This window comes from Aquarana catesbeiana, linkage group LG01, assembly GCF_042186555.1.
Source record: "Aquarana catesbeiana isolate 2022-GZ linkage group LG01, ASM4218655v1, whole genome shotgun sequence".
Taxonomy (NCBI): Eukaryota; Metazoa; Chordata; class Amphibia; order Anura; family Ranidae; genus Aquarana; species Aquarana catesbeiana.
In genome coordinates, this window is record NC_133324.1 from 351,543,396 (window position 1) to 351,561,666 (window position 18,271).

The window sequence follows — 18,271 nt, forward strand, 5'->3', positions numbered from 1 at the left end:
TCCTCAGTAACATATCAGAGTAATTAGCAGTAAACATATGCAGATAATAGATTAGATTCAAATATTTGTTTCTTCTAATACCTCACACAGGTCAGTGGTGGTTACTACTAACACCAACAGGTGTGGTTGCCACCATTGCTAGTGAAGGGATTTGCTGCCCTCTACTGTTTGTGTTTGTAAATAACCTAGCTGCTATTACCACAGAGTTGGTTAGCTATAGATTGGCACTTCCTCTTCCTGTCCCTGCTAGCTGGGTCAGAAATCCTGATTGGAGGACTGTGATATCTTTATAAAAGGGAGTTTCCAAGAACTAGAAACAGAATGGAGCCACATGACTTAATGCACACAAGAACTGCTGTATTTCACACTGGTCAGAAGCAGAGACTTCTAGGCAAGTATTCCTGTGACAGTCGCATCTCTATCCTATTGTTATTATCTCACATGCACAGTGCCAGATAGGTCTGTGCTATTGTATGCGTGTAGTGGTCACCTTTCAGTATATTAGTAGGTAAACCTGTTTATTGCAATGGAGTCTATATACAGCTTCTGTTATTTTGGTTAACACTGCCCCTTCTGTTCTGTAATTCTAAAGCTAGTTTTAGCTCAGGGCTCAATAACCAGCATAGGTAGAGCCAGGTTAGGCCTCCGATTGCCACTTGGTAGTTATAGGTCCGATTGCATGACAGATTAAAATCTACTAGGTCAACCTACCAGATTGAAATTTACCAACGCGACACACAAAATTTACTGGCACAGCCAAGGTTTTACTGGCATTTCCAAAAGTTACAAATTTACAGTTTTTTAAGTGCAAATTTCAGTATTTAGGCTACAAACAAGTACAATATGCAATTAGCAAAAGATGTAAGTTAGACAATAAGGCAGAAAACATTTCTTATTTTATTTTCTATATAGTAAGTAAGTAGCTCAGGGATAGGAGTAAGGAGGGCAAGAAGTTAGAATGGGCAGCACACATACATGATATTGACTCTCACAGTGACACTGACAGCAGTGTGCAGCAGCACAGATCACCGACACGAAACGTCCTCTCCTAAATCACAGTGACTGTTTCTCTGCATGTCAGGTGGTCCCTTCAGTCCACTCCAGTCCAAACAGCAGTGACAGCCCTGCTCCTGGCTTGCCTTGCTCCTGTCCCGCAGACCTGTCCCGCATGAGCTGTTCAGCTCTGCTCCCTTGCACCCTGACATCACACGACACCCTCAGGCACCTCCTCTGCCAGATCCACCCCCCAGGAGCTTGAATGGTCTCGGCACTTGGATGGTCTCGGCCAGCTTTGGACCAGAACTGCGCATATGTAGTTCCGAGCCGAGCATCACAGTTATATTTTTTACTGGCAAACATTTCCTGACACCACCATTTACTGGTCACAGAGGCCCTGTCCTGGGTACAGCCACTGCCGATTTTATTATCAAACCCACACTTCCACATAGCGAAGGTTCTGGTTCTCTTATTTACTGACGGGTTTAGCGCAACACCTTCTTTGGGTAGACCATTTCTCATAACCCCCCAAAAAGGGCTACAATGAGAATAAGGGTGGGCAGAAGGCAGGGCCAGTGGGCAGTGAACTCATTTGAAAACTTACACATGGAGATTTCACTGACGGAGTATCCAAGACCAAAGAAGCCTGGGCCTGATTCTGATTTAAGCGCCACATATAGAAAATGATCACCACAATATATTTACCATTGTTTTAATAATGTTACACCCTCATATTCCCTATTGTACTCTTTTGATATGCTCATAAACCTGAATCAAAGAAAAAAAATGCCAGGTGTACACAAGCAACAATCCTTTTAGGTTCAGTTCACACTGGTGTGATGTGGGAAACCCTGCGATTCAGTTCCGGTCCCCGCATCGCACCTAAATTGCACAGTGGTTCACACTGAGATCTGTGAACCACTGGAGGTGTCAATGTAAAGTTAATGACACCCCCAGATCGGTTCGCAGATCGCAGTGCAAACTGTGAAATGGTGCAGGAATCGGATCACATAGGTGTTAACACCTGTGCAATCTGATTCCAGTGCAGACCATAAAAAGGGTCCTGCACCATTTTGGTGTGAATGCGATGTGATTTCAGCCATACAGTTTGTATGGCTGAAATCGCATCGCACAGACATCGCATGTAATCTGCACAGCAATGTGGCACGATGTCTGGCGTCGCACCAGTGTAAACCGGCTCTCAAAGATACTAGGTTGTGCATACATACAGAAGGGAAGATGTTAACACAGCCTACAAACAGCAGATATATGTAATTATTAATATTATACAGGATTTATATAGTGCTAACAATCACAGTGATTTACAATCTAAAGTGAGACAGTACGGTTACAATATAATGGAAAAAAAAACATAAGGGTTAAGAGGGCCCTGCTTATAAGAGTTTACAATCTAATAATATAATTGCTTAAAACTGGAAAGACTACAGACACTGACACTTTAAAAATCTGCTTGCTCTTTTTGTAAGATAAACTCACAAAAGTAAAGAAAAAAAAAGTTTAACCACTTCAGCCCCAGACCATTTGGCTGGCCAAAGACCAGAGGACTTTTTACAATTTGGTACTGCGCTGCTTTAACTGGTAATTGCGCGGTCATGCAATGTTGTACCCAAACGAAATTTGCTTCCTTTTGATGGTATTTGATTGCCTCTGTGATTTTTATTTTGTGCAATATAACGGAAAAAGACCGAAAATTTTGAAAAAAAATAATATTTTCTATTTTTTGTTATAAGAAAAATCCAATAAACTCAATTTTAGTAATACATTAAGACCCTTTTCACACTGGGGCGGTTTGCAGGCGCTATTGCGCTAAAAATAGTGCCTGCAAACCGACCCAAAACAGCCGCTGCTGTGTCTCCAGTGTGAAAGCCCGGTGTGCTAAAAATAGTGCCTGCAAACCGACCCAAAACAGCCGCTGCTGTGTCTCCAGTGTGAAAGCCCGGTGCGCTAACAGGATGGGAGAAAAAGTCCTGCTAGCAGCATCTTCGGAGCAATGGGGCAGTGCGGCTATACCGCCGGCAAAGCGCCTCTGCAGAGGTGCTTTGCGGTGGTTTTTAACCCTTTCTCGGCCGCTAGCGGGGGGGTAAAACTGCCCCACCAGCGGCCGAATACCGCCGCTAAAACGACGGTAAAGCGCCACTAATAATAGCGGCGCTTTACCTCCGACGCACATCCCGCTCCCTTAGGCCAAAATGTATTCAGCCACATGTCTTTGGTAAAAAAAAAAAATGTCAATAAGCGTATATTTATTGGTTTGCGCAAAAGTTATAGCGTCTACAAACTAGGGTACATTTTCTGGAATTTAAGCAGCTTTTAGTTTATGACTGCCTATCTCATTTTTTGAGGTGCTAAAATGGTAGGGCAGTACAAAACCCCCCCAAATGACCCAATTTTGGAAAGTAGACACCCTAAGGAAATTTCTAAGAGGCATGTTGAGCCCATTGAATATTTAATTTTTTTGTCCCAAATGATTGAATAATGACAAAAAAAAAAAAAATTTTACAAAAAGTTTTCACTAAATGATATATTGCTCACACATGCCATGGGCATATGTGGAATTACACCCCAAAATCACGTGTCATCATCCCCCCGATGATGACACGTGGTCCCTGTGTCGAAGGGGCCAGGACGGAGCGAGAGACAGCTGAGCTGCCTATTGAGGAGACGCACACCATACCATCACGAAAAATATCATACTTGCCATGTTTAGAGCAGTGCACTGACGCACCTATATATTGTGAGTACCCCTTTTGGGGAGAGTATCTATATCTTTTAATAAATTTTAAAACGGTATTATACTATGTAGTTTTTTCTTCCCATCTATATACTCTTTACTGCATTGGAGCCTGGGATCCTGTGATCTACTTAGAACACGGGGTGGTTCACAAGCGTGGTTTGACTTTGTCTAGCGACTTGGTCACACACTCTGAGATGAGCGCATTATCTTTGGGGTCACCGAATCGCACCATTGCATGGTCTGTGGCACTAGTTACTAGCAAGTTTGATTGTATCACCAGTGGACATCACGTTTAGGCACCTTTATACCTTTTGTAGGACTTCATAGTGAACTATATTTTTTTTTTGTTCCATTGAGGACTTTTTTACACATGAACTGTGTGACACCAAATTACTTTTTGTTTTGTGTTTTTTGCACTCAGCACTTTTTACATGCTCATATATATATTTATATTGTAATAAGTATGTTTATTTGCATATTTGCACTTTATGCGTTTATATTTTGCACATTTGAGTAATATTGTCATTTAGTTATGCATATTGGCACATTTGCACATTGATGCGTTTATATTAATTTATTCATTGCACTAGTAATGCTGTGATTCAGTTATGCTTATTGGTACTTGTGCACTTTGATGCGTTAAGCTGTCATAATTCACATTTGAATTTGCATTTATACTTTGATGCATTTATATGTATTTGTCATATTTCACATTTGTATTCATAGTATTCATCTATTATTAGGTCCGCTTACCTTGTAGAGGTATTGTGTTTCCCACATCCACATGCGTTTATTTAGACGCAGTTGTTCTATCATGCTATAATTTAGTAACACACTCTAGCGCAGTGTAATCTTTTTTACATTTGTCATTTGCACGCGTATGAGACGTGTTTAATACACGCAGCTGAGTAGTGTTTTACTAAGTTTTGTGTGGCTCGCAGGATCTTTCCCATGGTTGCCCAAAATAAATTCTGCTGCTTTTCCCGAGTACAGGGATAATACATGTGTGGGACTTTTTGGGAGCCTAGCCGAGTACGGGGCCCCGAAAACCAATCACCGCCTTCAGGATTTCTAAGGGCGTAGATTTTTGATTTCACTCCTCACTACCTATCACAGTTTTGAAGGCCATTAAATGACAAGATGGCACAAAACCCCCCAAATGACCCCATTTTGGAAGCTATTGCTGAGAGGCATGTTGAGTCCATGGAATATTTTATATTTTGCCACAAGTTGCAGGAAAATTACCAACTTTTTTTTTTTTTGCAAAGTTGTCAGTAAATGATGTATTTCTCACACATGCCATGGGCATATGTGGAATTACACCCCAAAATAAATTACCCCAACATAAATTCTGCTGCTTCTCCTGAGTATGGGGATACCACAAGTGTGGGACTTTTTGGGAGCCTAGCCTCATACGGGGCCCCGAAAACCAATCACCGCCTTCAGGATTTCTAAGGGTGTAAATTTTTGATTTCACACCTCACTACCTATCACAGCTATAAAATGCCAAGATGGCACAAACCCCCCCAAATTACCTCATTTTGGAAAGTAGACACCCCAAGCTATTTTCTGAGAGGCATGTTGCGTCCATGGAATATTTTATATTTTGCCACAAGTTGCGGGAAAATGACAAACTTTTTTTTTTTTTTGCACAAAGTTGTCATTAAATGATATATTGCTCACACATGCCATGGGCATATGTGGAATTACACCCCAAAATACATTCTTCTGCTTCTCCTGAGTACGGGGATACCGCATGTGTGGGACTTTTTGGGAGCCTAGCAGCGTATGGGGCCCCGAAAACCAGGGGCGGCTCCAGACCAAATTTTTTGGGGGTGCTGTGCAGGTGCTGGAAGAAAAAGCGAGGGTGCTGATGTGGCACGCGCCGCAAAATTTGCATGTGTGGGCGTGGCCAAAGGGTGGGTGTGGCTAGAATGTGTGTGGCCAAATGTGAGTGATTTTTCCCGATCTATAGCTTGTAGTGTGCCACCTTTCCCTCTTTGTATAGGCTAAAAAGAGCCTGGAGGTACACTGAAGAGATTGTGAAGTAAAATAAGTTCCATTGAGGCCAACAATTATAGCCCCCAGCATATGTCAGGGCCAGCAATAACCTCAAGTCAGTGGGGTAGTTAAGTATAAAAAGTCTACAGCCACAAAGAAGCCAGGGAACCATCTAAAAACAGGCACATTGCCCCATACTCCAAAAAAAAACAAAATGTGCTAAAGGTAATTATCACCACAATGTATACCACAGTAATTCAAAGAAAGCAGTAAAAGCATAAAAAATATCAATAATATATAAATTAAATATGTGATAAAAACAATAAAAATTGAATCTGTGCATACATCTAAAGTGCGACGTGCAACACAAGTGACCCCTATTAGAATTTCACATCAGCAAAGTTCAGTAGAATTGTCTGCAAGCAGAGTGAATCCTTTGCAACCTATTAGCAGCTACCACCATAACCCACTGGGTGAGAGTTCAGCCTGCTTACTAGAGGTTAAAGCGGAGTTCCACACAGAAATGGAACTTCCGCTTTTCGGAATCCTCCCCCCCCCGGTGTCACATTTGGCACCTTTCAGGGGGGAGGGGGGTGCAGATACCTGTCTAAGACAGGTATTTGCACCCACTTCCGGCATAGACTCCCATGGGAGTTTATGCCTCTTCCCGTCCCCACCGTGCTGTCTGCTGGGAACACACAGCTCCCAGCAGAGAGCGGGGACCACTTGGGACGCGCACCGCGACTCGCGCATGCGCAGTAGGGAACCAGGAAGTGAAGCCGCAACGCTTCACTTCCTGATTCCCACACCTAGGATGGCGGCGGCAGCTGCCGAGAACCGAGCGGGTTCTCGGCGTCCCCTGCCGACATCGCTGGACCCCGGGACAGGTAAGTGGCCATGTATTAAAAGTCAGCAGCTGCAGTATTTGTAGCTGCTGGCTTTTAATATTTTTTTTTTTTGGCGGTGTGGGTGAACCCCCGCTTTAAGGCCATAGATAGCAGGCCCAACAATGCATGGTCATGTCCCACGGGCAATCAGCATACCACCAACCGGACCTCAGATAGTTAATCTTCCTCCAGCATTACCTGCATCAGGGTTTGTTCCCACAATAACTCACAGCAGCCAGGCCGGCAATTGTACATATAAAAATACAAGAGCTGCCAAACAATTTCTAATACTGTTCAGCCAGCCTTATGATCCAGGTACCCCTGCCAGAGAGCAAAATCGGGTTGTGACCTTACTGATCTCCACTACAGTTGAAGAAAATCTACCACCTCCTCCTCAAATGTAAGTTACATTGATTGGTGGAATATATATTTATCAGGTTAGATTTTTTTTTTTTAATGGTGACATGAGGGAGAGTGTTCAGAGGGAAAGTTCACTTTTGTTATAATGAGATATACTGTGACACCACACCAGCAATGTTGGGGCTCATTTGCACTAGCGGTTAGGCAATTGAATCAGCCTTTTCACAACCTGTCAAACATGCTTAGATCACTTTTTAGAGGAACAGTGGTGCCTGTTCCAGCTGTAACACAGCCCTTAGCTGCATTTGACGGTGGTACGTGAGACTGGGGTTGGTAAAACCCTGTGGTTGAGTCACACTTTTACCTTCCCCAATCCCTACTCCCTTTAGCTTCAGAGGTAGCAGCCAAAGGTGTACACATGCCATGTTGTGCCAATATAGCTGATATTGTGCATCTGTATGGGGTCAATAGTATCTTTATGGGCTCAATAGCATCTTTATGCTATTGCGCCTATATAGCTGCTATTGTACCCACATAGCTTTTACTGTGCCCTATCATGCCCACTGACCTTAACTTCTTGCAGAACTTCCAGCTGCTGTGGATCCCGTTACCAAGAATGAGAGGTGGACTGCTATTGGTATCACTCCACTCCACATTGCAGCTGGAACTATGGACAAGGCATTGGCTCATGAGGCAGGCTTGATGCCCCCGCGGCCGCCTGCTCCCTCCTGCCCTACTTTTCTTGTTCTGTGGCTGGCCGCGGCCTTCATCAACAATCTGTGCCAGAAGGTCGGTAAGCCCAGGACCTGGATGCGATCGACTGGTAAATCGTGGTCCATGGGTTGCCGACCTGGGCTCTATAGTAAACATGATTTCTTCTGGGAGAAAGGAATACTAGGTGTCTGTGTTCCCTCTGACAACGCCCCTGAGCATTTTGTAACAACAGCCTCCCGGTGTGTAAATATACATAACATACAGCATATAGGGAATGCTTTCCTCTGTTTCCTTCACTGCCTACACTAAACCAAGGAGCTGTGACCGTCCAGGCTATTGCAGAATTTGGTTCTCCCCTCCCTGAAGCAATGTACAGAAAAAAAAAAGGCTCACGTGGGTGTTTAAGAGCTAAGGGGTCATTTTGGCTTCTTCTTGCTCTGGCATTGAAAATCATTTTTGGAGTATGCTGCGAGTATAGGTGTATGGAAAACGCATGGAGTGTGCAGCGGGCATAGGAGGTGTATGGGAAATGCATGGAGTGTGCAGCGGGCATAGGAGGTGTATGGGAAATGCATGGAGTGTGCAGCGAGCATAGGAGGTGTATGGGAGATGCATGGAGTGTGCAGCGAGCATAGGAGGTGTATGGGAAATGCATGGAATGTGCAGCGAGCATAGGAGGTGTGTGGGGAATGCATGGACTGTGCAGCAAGCATAGGGAGTGTGTGGGAAATGCATGGAGTGTGCAGCGATCATAGGGGGTGTATGGGGATGCATGGAGTGTGCCACGTTAAGAGTGCACAGCGGAGGGGTGCGTTATTTACATACATTTACAAAGTGCAAGATTCAGGCTTGTGCTACTCACAAAGTGCAGGGTTCAGGAGTGCGCTACACACAATGCAGGGTTCAGGAGTGCGCTACGCACACAATGCAGGGTTCAGGAAAGAGATGCGTACATAGCGCAGAGATCAGGAGTGCACTGCGTATGCAATGCAGAGATCAGCAGTGTGCCACCTATGCAATGTAGAGTTCAGGAGTGCGCTATGCACACAATGCAGAGATTAGGAGTGCCTTACATACAAAATGCGGGGATCAGGAGTGCCTTACATACACAATGCGGGGATCAGGAGTGCCTTACATACACAATGCGGGAAACAGGAGTGCCTTACATACACAATGCAGAGATCAGGAGTGCCTTCCATACACAATGCGGGGATCAGGAGTGCCTTACATACACAATGCAGAGATCAGGAGTGTCTTACATACACAATGCAGAGATCAGGAGTGCCTTACATACACAATGCAGAGATCAAGAGTGCCTTACATACACAATGCAGAGATCAGGAGTGCCTTACATACACAATGCGGGGATCAGGAGTGCACTACATACACAATGCGGGGATCAGGAGTGCACTACATACACAATGCAGAGATCAGGTGTGCCTTACAGGAGTGCCTTACATACACAATGCAGAGATCAGGAGTGCACTACATACACAATGCAGAGATCAGGAGTGCCTTATGTACACAATGCAGTGATCAGGAGTGCACTATATACACAATGCAGAGATCAGGAGTGCCTTACATATACAATACGGGGATCAGGAGTGCCTTACATACACAATGCGGGGATCAGGAGTGCCTTACATACACAATGCGGGGATCAGGAGTGCCTTACATACACAATGCAGGGATCAGGAGTGCCTTACATACACAATGCGGGGATCAGGAGTGCCTTACATACAGAATGCGGGGATCAGGAGTGCCTTACATACACAATGCGGGGATCAGGAGTGCCTTATATACACAATGCGGGGATCATGAGTGCACTACATACACAATGCGGGGATCAGGAGTGCACTACATACACAATGCGGGGATCAGGAGTGCCTTACATACACAATGCGGGGATCAGGAGTGTCTTACATACACAATGCGGGGATCAGGAGTGCCTTACATACACAATGCGGGGATCAGGAGTGCCTTACATACACAATGCAGAGATCAGGAGTGCCTTACATACACAATGCAGAGATCAGGAGTGCCTTATATACACAATGCGGGGATCAGGAGTGCCTTACATGCACAATGCAGAGATCAGGAGTGCACTACATACACAATGCAGAGATCAGGAGTGCCTTATATACACAATGCGGGGATCAGGAGTGCTTTACATACACAATGCAGAGATCAGGAGTGCCTTACATACACAATGCAGAGATCAGGAGTGCCTTATATACACAATGCGGGGATCAGGATTGCCTTACATACACAATGCAGAGATCAGGAGTGCCTTATATACACAATGCGGGGATCAGGAGTGCCTTACATACACAATGCAGAGATCAGGAGTGCACTACATACACAATGCAGAGATCAGGAGTGCCCTACATACACAATGTAGAGATCAGGAGTGCCTTATATACACAATGCAGGGATCAGGAGTGCCTTATATACACAATGCGGGGATCAGGAGTGCCTTACATACACAATGCAGAGATCAGGAGTGCATTACATACACAATGCAGGGATCAGGAGTGCACTACGCACACGATGCAGGAATCAGGAGTGCGCTATGTACACAATGCGGAGATCAGGAGTGCGCTATGTACACAATGCGGGGATCAGGAGTGCGCTATGTACACAATGCGGGGATCAGGAGTGTGCTATGTACACAATGCGGGGATCAGGAGTGCGCTATGTACACAATGCGGGGATCAGGAGTGCGCTATGTACACAATGCGGGGATCAGGAGTGTGATACGGAAACAATGCGGGGATCAAGCATGTGCTAAGCACACAATGCGGAGATCAGGAGTGCGCTATGTACAAGAGCTCCGGTCTGTTACTAAAATGTGGGAAATATAGGGTTAGTATAATGCCATCAGAATATCTTTAATTTGTCAATCTATTCTTCTTGTATTGTGACACCAGCAATGAGGAATGGGTGGTCTGATAGATGAATGAATGGATGAATAAATAGATGGATGAGTGAGTGAATGAATGGATAGATGAATGGATGGATGAATAAATAGATGGATGGATGAGTGAATGAATGGACAGATGCATGGATGGATAAGTAAATGAAAGGATAGATGAATGGATGGATAGATGAATGGATAGATGAGTGAATGGATGAGTGAATGGATGAGTGAATGGATGGATAGATGTATAACTAGGAAATCCTGCATTTTCTACTTGTCAGTTTTTGTAAGATCCATGTGACTTGTGCTTGCAGAGAGGAATGCAGGTGCCAGAATACAGGATAGGTAGATAAACCATCTTGCTCTCCTCTGCTAACCTTCCCACACTGTTCTCTCCATGCTGGCAGCAGTGCAGACAAACACAACTCACTGTTTCTCAGTGCTGGGCTGAAGAATGTGTCCCCCATAGCAGGCTGTGTCCTCTCCCCTCTTTCTCTCCAGCTGCCGAATCTCCTCTTCTCAGAAACCATAAAAGGCGGGCTGGGGGAAGGGGGCGGGTACAGTCTTTACCATTGGCTGAGGAGGCAGCAGAGAGGTGGATATCCATCCGCCTCTAAAATTAGTCTGTGCCGGTGTCTTGCCGAGAAAGTTCCCTCGGCGGATAAGGACCCCCCTGTACTGCGCAGGCGCAGTGCCTGCGCAGTACGAACTACTGTCAGTTGCTGAAGATAGCCGAAGCTCAAACTCTTCAATCAGCTGTACACGGCGCCTGCGCCCTAGGTCCAGGTTCCTTCCCCACCATCCAAGTGGACCTAGAGGGGGAATCAAAAAGAACCGAGCGAAGCGAGGCCGTGCCCGAAGCGTGGCGAGCGAAGCGTGGTGAGCGAAGCGAGCCCGCGAGGGGCCCTCTTACAGGCGCCGTGTACAGCTGATTTTCAGCTATTCACCTTCGGCTGTTTCTGCCGGATCCTACTGCACAGGCGCAGCGCCTGCGCAGAAGAGGGGGGTCCTTATCCGCGAGCGGAACTTTCTCGGCAGAACACCGGGTCTTGCCTGCGGCCGCAGCTATTGTATCCTTCCACAACAAAAAAAGAGTCCCCAGCTTCCAGGCAGCAATAGAGAACACGCAGGCAAGGAAAAAACAAACAAAAAACAATAACATCTGCAAATACTACCATGTGGATTTTGGGGGTGCTATGGGGGTGCTTAAATAATTTTTGGGGAGGCTTAAGCACACCCAATCACCCACCTGGCCCCGCCCCTGCCGAAAACCAAGCACCACCTTCAGGATTTCTAAGGCCCCTTTCACACTGGGGCGGGGGCGGCGTCGGCGGTAAAGCGTCGCTATTGTAAGCGGCGCTTTACTGTCGGTATTCGGCCGCTAGCTGGGAGGTTTTACCCCCCGCTAGCAGCCGAGAAAGGGTTAAAAACTACCGCAAAGCACCGCTCTGAAGATGCTGCTAGCAGGACTTTTTTTCCTGTCCTTCTAGCGCACTCAGGGCTCTCACACTGGAGAGACAGCAGCAGCTATTTCGGGTCGGTTTGCAGGCGCTACTATTAGCGCAATAGCGCCTGCAAACCGCTCCAGTGTGAAAGGGCCCTAAGGGTGTAAATTTTTGATTTCACTCCTCACTACCTATCACAGTTTTGAAGGCCATAAAATGCCAAGATAACAGAAAACCCCCCCAAATGACCCCATTTTGGAAAGTAGACACCCCAAGCTATTTGCTGAGAGTCATGGTGAGTATTTTGCAGCTCTCATTTGTTTTTGAAAATGAAGAAAGAAAAGGAACATTTTTTTTTTTCCTTTTTTCAATTTTCAAAACTTTGTGACAAAAAGCGAGATCTGCAAAATACTCACCATACCTCTTAGCAAATAGCTTGGAGTGTCTACTTTCCAAAATTGGGTCATTTGTGTGGGGGGTTTGTGCCATCTGGGCATTCCATGGCCTACAAAACTGTGATAGGTAGTGAGGAGTGAAATCAAAAATTTACACCCTTATGCCCCGTACACACGGTCGGATTTTCCGACCGAAAATGTGTGATAGGACCTTGTTGTCGGAAATTCCGACCGTGTGTGGGCTCCATCACACATTTTCCATCGGATTTTCCGACACACAAAGTTTGAGAGCAGGATATAAAATTTTCCGACAACAAAATCCGTTGTCGGAAATTCCGATCGTGTGTACACAAATCCGACGCACAAAGTGCCACGCATGCTCAGAATAAATAAAGAGATGAAAGCTATTGGCCACTGCCCCGTTTATAGTCCCGACGTACGTGTTTTACGTCACCGCGTTTAGAACGATCGGATTTTCTGACAACTTTGTGTGACCGTGTGTATGCAAGACAAGTTTGAGCCAACATCCGTAGGAAAAAATCCATGGATTTTGTTGTTGGAATGTCCGAACAAAGTCCGACCGTGTGTACGGGGCATTAGAAAGCCTGAAGGTGGTGGCTGGCTCCCAAAAAGTCTCACACATGTGGTATCCCCGTATTCAGGAGAAGCAACAGAATGTATTTTGGGGTGTAATTTCACATATGCCCATGGCATGTTTGAGCAATATATCATTTAGTGACAACTTTGTGCAAAAAAAAAAAAAAAATGTCAAAATATAAAATATTACATGGACTCGACATGCCTCTCAGCAAATAGCTTGGGGTGTCTACTTTCCAAAATGGGGTCATTTGGGGGGGGGGGGGTTTGAACTGTCCTGGCATTTTATGCACAACATTTAGAAGCTTATGTCACACATCACCCACTCTTCTAACCACTTGAAGACAAAGAAAGCCCTTTCTGACACTTTTTGTTTACATGAAAAAATATTTTTTTTTGCAAGAAAATTACTTTGAACCCCCAAATATTATATTTTTTTTTAAAGCAAAGACCCTACATATTAAAATGGTGGGTGTTTCATTTGTTTTTTTCACACAGTATTTGTGCATCGATTTTTCAAACGCATTTTTTTTGGAAAAAACACACTTTTTTAATTTGAATGCACTAAAACACACTATATTGCCCAAATGTTTGATGAAATAAAAAAGATGATCTTAGGCTGAGTACATGGATACCAAATACGACATGCTTTAAATTTGCGCACAAATGTGCTGCGGCGACAAAATACATACATTTTTAAAAAGTCTTTAAACGCCTTTACAGGTTACCACTTTAAATTTACGGAGGAGGTCTACTGCTAAAATTACTGCCCTCGATCTGACCTTCGCGGTGATACCTCACATGAATGGTGCAATTGCTGTTTACATATGACGCCAGACTGGCGCTTGCGTTCGCCTTTGCACGACAGCAGGGGGGGACAGGGGTGCTTTTTTTTTTTCTTTAATTATTCATTTTGCCTTTTTATTTTTAAACTGTTCCTTTCATTTATATATGTTTTTATCATTTTTATTGTTATCTCAGGGAATGTAAATATCCCCTATGGTAGCAATAGGTAGTGACAGATACTCTTTTTTGAAAAAATTGGGGTCTATTAGGCACTAGATCATTCCTCTGCCCTCAAAGCATCTGACCACACTAAGATCGGTGTGATAAAATGCTATCCCAATTTCCCAATGGCGCTGTTTATATCTAAGTCATGAAATGCTCGTAGCTTCCGGTTTCCTAGGCCATAGAGATGATTGGAGCCATTCTGGTCTCTGATCAGCTCTATGGTCAGCTAGTGGAACCACCGGCTGCATTCTCAGATTCCCTGTTGGGACAGGAGAGCCAGAGAAAACCATGGAAGATGGTGGGGGGGGAGGAACATTCCCTCCCACTGCTTGTAAAAGCAATCTAGAGGCTAATTAGCCACTAGGATTGCTTTTACATGAAAGCCGACCGCTGGCTGAAAAGAATGATACCAAGATGATACCTAAACCTGCAGGCATCATTCTGGTATAACCACTCAAGGTCCCAGCAACATACCAGTATGTTGCTGGTCCTTGTTGGGCATATATTGTAATCTTTTTTTCATGCAGCCTGTGGGCTGAACGAAAAAAAGAAATTGATCGATGGGTATGCCCACCATTAGAATACCTCCCTTCATCCACCCACTTCTAATGATGGGCATACATGCACCATTTATATATGTCGAAGCATGGGGGCATCCGCCCCAAAAGTTAGGAGCAAATCGCTCCTCCACACCTGCTGCCCCCATGCTTAGGCATATATGCTCTTTTTTTAAATGTGGTGGTGAAATTATCTCCGACAGCGCTGGAGTCACGGCTTTATGTATCGTGGGAGCAAACGCTGTTGCTGTCAACATAAATAAATCTGCGCTGCAGCCGAATGGCGTACCTGCTAAGCAAATGATGGTTAACATTAAAACAAAGTAACATTACAGTATAACAGTAAGACATACAATACCTGCAAAGCAAATACAAAAAAAGTAAAAAAAAAAACATTTTTTAAAGCAGCCTGTGCCTAAAATCTATATATGCCATAGCATGGGGGCATCCGCCCCAAAAGTTAGGAGCAAATCGCTCCTCCACCCCTGCTGCCCCCATGCTTTGGCATATATGCTCTTTTTTTAACTGTGGTGGTGAAATCACCTCCGACAGCGCTGGAGTCATGGCTTTATGTATGGTGGGAGCAAATGATGTTGCTGTCAAGATAAATAAATCCGCGCTGCAGCTGAATGGCGTACCTGAAAATAAAAAGATGGTTAACAATAAAACACAGTAAACAGTAAAGTATAAAAAAATTGCATACCTGAAAAGCAAAATGATAAAACATAACAACAATAAAACATTGCAGAATAGAATACAGTAAAAAAGAGCAGAACAATAGAGAGAGAATAGAGAGAGAGAGAGAGAATAATAAAACAACAACTATTTTTGTTTTTTTATTTTATATTTTTTTTGTTTATCTTTTATTTTTTACTTTTTTTTTTTTACACTTTTATTTGTAACTGTAACGGTTCGGTTCCAGGTTCGGGTCTCTCAAAATGTGATGGCATCTTGGGAGACCCTGTGAAAGTGTGTCTACTCTGTGCACTGCTGTACCCTACGCTAAAACTCAACTAGTGTATGGTAGCGCTCAAAACATTCACCAATGCAAAGACCAGGATTGTCAGGACAGGAGGGACAATAATTGCGGGTGTCATGCCTATATCCGCGCTTTCTACAGACACAACATTTTCTTTGGGGGGCTCGTTGGGTAGGGGTACTCGGGAGGACATACGAAAAATGCCTCTCATGCAGCCGGCTTACTGCATTTGGATTGGGAAGGTGAGGTGGGGCACCGTCTGGAAACAGAAGGGCTCTGACGATCTCTTCCTGGAATTTAAGGAAGGATTAAGTCTGTCCTGAAGCTCTGTATAGCACATGAGTGTTCAGCAAAGCCAATTGAAATAAGTATACAGACACTTTTTTATACCAGCGTCTGGCCTTACGGGCAACTAGATACGGCGCCAACAACTGGTCATTGAGGTTCACCCCTCCCATATTTAGGTTATATTCGTGGACACAGAGGGGTTTCTCCACAACACCAGTCGCCGTAGTAATTTGGACCGTCGTGTCTGCATGAAGGGAGGTAAGAACGAAAACATTCTTATTATCTCTCCACTTCATAGCAAGCAAATTATTACACTTCAAGCAGGCTCTTTCCCCCAGCCTAAGACGGGAATCTACAAGGCGCTGGGGAAAGCCCCGGCGATTAGATCGCATGGTGCCACATGCTCCATTCTGATTATCAAACAAATGACTAAAAAGCGGCACGCTCGTGTAATAATTGTACACATACAAGTGGTACCCCTTTCCGAATAAGGGTGACACCAAGTCCCACACAATCTTGCCAGCGCTTCCTATGAAGTTAGGGCAGTTTGTCGGCTCTACATGACTATCTCTTCCCTCGTAAACCATAAAACTACATGTATAGCCTGTGGCCCTGTCACAGAGCTTATACATCTTGACCCCGTATCTGGCACGCTTGCTGGGAAGATACTGTTTGAATGACAAGCGGCTAGAAAACGTAATCAGGGACTCATCAACGCAGACAACTTGATGGGGAGTAAACAAGTCTGCAAAACGTTGATTTAAGTGGTTTATGAGGGGCCGAATTTTGTAGAGCCGATCGTATCCAGGGTCTCCATGAGGACGACAGAGTTCATTGTTGTTGAAGTGCATGAACCGCAAAATCTGCTCGTATCGTGCCCTGGCCATGAAAGCAGAGAACACAGGCATATGGTGAATTGGGTCAGTGGACCAATATGACCGCAACTCACTCTTTTTGGTTATGCCCATGAGGAGGGATAGGCCCTGAAAGATCTTAAGTGCGGAAACCGTAATTGGTTTCCAATCTCTGGCAAGGGAGGACTGGAGATTAGTGGCGATGTATTGACCAGCATAAAAATCAAGTAACGTAAAATCAACTGTTTCCACCTGAATGCCTGATTGGCCAGTGAATGGGGGAAGTACGGGTGCTGCAGAAGTGGTGGGTTCCCAATTAGGATTGGCGAATGCAGCAGGAAGGGCACTATGGGCTCGATGGGCCTGTCTTTGTCTTCTTGATGGCAGCGGGACACTACTTGTGCTTGCCACCTCGCCAGCTTGAACTGCACTTATGGCACTCGCTACGTCACCAAGTGTTACTGCAGTGCTAGATGTACGACCAGGGTGTACTAGGCTGCTGGTGCTTGCCAGTTCACCAGAAGGAATAGCGGCGCTAGTACTTCTCAGCTCCATATGAGAGCCCTGCGGTTCTTGCACCTCAACAGCAGAAGAAGATTGGGGTCTAGTACGCCTGACCTTGGCAGGGACCACAACTCCGTCCTCAGAGCTATCTGTCATGAAGCCGTTGTCGTCTACAGGATCGTATTCTGAGCCTGAATCTGACAGATGAGTGACTTCCTCTTCACTATCTGTCATGCTCAGAAACGTGTAGGCCTCTTCACTAATGTACCATTGATTTTCCATTTTAGGCTCTTTAGTGGTACACTAGTGAGACTCCCAGGTAAAAAAGCTCCTGACTGTCAGCGACTGTATCAAAACGCTACAAAAAATACTGTTAGCGATCGCAGGGATCAGGCCTGACTCTGCTAATGCTGCAAACGACGTACATCGGCGTGCGGCGGTCGGCAACTAGTTAACCACTTAAGGACCGAGCCTCTTTTTTACACTTGTTGTTTACAAGTTAAAATCATTTTTTTTTTGCTAGAAAATTACTTAGAACCCCTGAACATTATATATATTTTTTTCTAACACCATAGAGAATAAAATGGTGGTTGTTGCAATACTTTCTGTCACACCGTATTTGCGCAGCGGTCTTACAAGCGCACTTTTTTTGGAAAAAATACACTTTTTTTGAATTAATAAGACAACAGTAAGGTTAGCCCAATTTTTTTTTTATATTGTGAAAGATAATGTTACGCTGAGTAAATTGATACCCACTATGTCACGCTTCAAAATCGCTCCCGCTCATGGAATGGCGACAAACTTTTACCCTTAAAAATCTTCATAGGCGATGTTTAAAAATTTCTACAAGTTACCAGTTTTGAATTATAGAGGTGGGCTAGAATTATTGCTCTCACTCTAACGATCATGACGATACCTCACATGTGTGGTTTGAACATCGTTTTCATATGCGGGTGCTACTCACATATGCGTTCGCTTCTGCGTGCGAGCTCGTCGGGACGGGGCGCT

At 44.7% G+C, this 18,271-nt stretch overlaps 1 protein-coding gene across 1 annotated transcript in view; it reads right to left on the bottom strand.

Moving 5' to 3' along the window:
* The window catches only part of RNF212B (ring finger protein 212B), a 136,662-nt gene that overhangs the window by 24,578 nt on the left and 93,813 nt on the right, over nucleotides 1–18,271 (bottom strand). The gene's annotated exons all lie outside the window — the stretch shown is intronic.